Raw genomic sequence first — 2,172 nt, forward strand, 5'->3', positions numbered from 1 at the left:
TGTGTCGCTCGCCTCCTCGAACTGTAAGATCTCTTATTATTATTATTATTATATCTCAAGTTCCTCCTTCAGCCAAAGTACTTACCTGGATACTCACCTCCTTCCCTTTCCCTCCGCAGCCTGGATCCCCTGTACATATCCCTACCACCTGTAAATAAAATAACACTTACCTTTTATCTGGTCTCCGTGTCTGTTGTCTGTTAAACCTGCTCATCTTTGACTTATACCTGAAAACCTGATACAGGGTAAAAGAGATCAAGTTAAATGTTAAAGCTGCTGCCAGTGGTACTTTATGATCACCATGGAAACCACACATATGTATCTCTCAGTCCCTGAAGAGCACTCTTGTTAGGACATGCAGAAACACAGCATTCTGAGTGTGCTCAAGACAAAACCATCAAGTCCTAATGTGATAAGAGACACAAATAATACAAAAAGTCTATTTATAAACTGTATTACAAGTGTAAAGTTAGTTTAGACAGCATACATATGCACAAGTTGAACATTCTTGAAAAATCATGAAAAAAAAACTTACACTGTATTTGTGTCCAATACATTAAATTGAAACAAATTTCTGACTATTTGGGCACTTTAATGCTTTATACACACAAGAGTTGAGTAAATTCAAATTCAATTCAAATTCAATTCAAATTCAAAAATACTTTATTGATCCCAGAGGGAAATTTGGTAAATATAGTAATAATAATAAATAAATATAGTCCATTATACCAATACTGTGTGAGTCCATCCTTTTATTTGATTTAAATCTTCCTTAATTTAAATTTTAGTCTGGGCTCACAGGGAAACAGCTACAAGTTTGTGTTCAGTAGCCAGTATTTCACCAGGTAACAAGATAAATATTCCTATAAATCACCTGCTGTAAGCTTGTTTTGCTTCCATAAATCATGACATAAATTTCTTTTCTGGAGGTCTCCATATCTGTCTCTCCCTTTTCTTCATCTGTTTCTCCCACCCACCTCGGTGACTCCACCCTGCAGCAGATAAAAGCTCTGTCCACAAGGTGTGTCTCTCATGGGCACACGCAGGACAGGGTTTCCTGCTGACCGTCAGCCTGCTTGTATTTTCTGCTGGCCTGTCTGCAGTGATTATTCCCTCATAAACGGCCACTCAAAAAGGTAAGCAGATTAGATCCCAATTTTCATCTGATTTAATCTACTGTTTCTACCTTCACAWAAATGTGATTAATAAGATTATTTCAACGCTTGATTTAAATAAGGGACATTTCAATGTTGATGCATTAATTTTAACAAAGAATACATCCTTACTCATGTAAAATAGTGTGATCTGTTGTAATTTTCCCAATTTTACCTTAAACTTATTTTCTGAACATTAAGATCTGAAATTTTAGCTAAGAAGCATTTTATCTCCACGTCATCATCCAGCCAGAATATTTAACTTAGGCAGGAGTTTTTCAAGCTGCTGCATGCACAGAATCTGTGTGAGCTAYGCATCCATTTGAGTGTGTGTGAGAGCTTCTGAAGCATGCAAGTGTGCAGAAAGTTGAAGCCAAACTGGCGAGTGAATGTGATGTGGGCGAGGRCAGCAGTTTGGTGAGAGGAGACAGCAAGTAAACAACATGGCCTAAAGATGCTCTGTCACCTTCTAATATGCTGAAAATTGCTCCTTTTTTCCTTTGGTGCCATCAGTCACAGCTTCCAAAGATCAGGCCTCCTGAACTGATACTTAGGAAGAAAAGCCTGATTTGATACAATTGTGCTCTAACTTCAGATTGATTGTCTACATATGAAACATTATTTGATGGGAAATTGTCCTTGTTGGAGTTTTTTYCCCGGTGGTAATAAATCATACAGATCTGTTACACAGATTATCACAGGTGTTTTTATTTTATTTGGCTGCTGATCATGTGATTGTCTGCTTGTGTGTGCATGTGTCTGTTAGCAAAAAATCTGATCAACAATTAGATTAATTTTATTGATACTCTATTAATCATTGGATATTCATCTACAACTTTTTATGTAAGCATGATTAAAAAGGCCACTACAACTTATGAGCATTAGCCAACACCAGAGGTTATTTATTTATTTATTTATTTATTTATTTATTTATTGCCATCACCAGAGTTGTAAAGTAACTAAGTACAAATACTTTGTTACTGTACTTAAATAGAATTTTTGGGTATCTGTACTTTAC

General features: G+C 36.1%; 1 protein-coding gene across 1 annotated transcript in view; it reads left to right on the forward strand.

Annotated features, from left to right (window-relative positions):
* Nucleotides 1-1,047: 1,047 nt before the first annotated feature.
* col8a1a (collagen, type VIII, alpha 1a) overlaps nt 1,048-2,172 on the forward strand; it is a 14,961-nt gene continuing 13,836 nt past the window's right edge. The window contains exon 1 of the mRNA XM_014030943.1: nt 1,048-1,136. The gene's annotated coding sequence lies outside the window, so the exon portion shown is untranslated. The remainder of the gene's footprint in view (nt 1,137-2,172) is intronic.

This window comes from Austrofundulus limnaeus, unplaced genomic scaffold (genome assembly GCF_001266775.1).
Source record: "Austrofundulus limnaeus strain Quisiro unplaced genomic scaffold, Austrofundulus_limnaeus-1.0 Scaffold1146, whole genome shotgun sequence".
Taxonomy (NCBI): domain Eukaryota; kingdom Metazoa; phylum Chordata; class Actinopteri; order Cyprinodontiformes; family Rivulidae; genus Austrofundulus; species Austrofundulus limnaeus.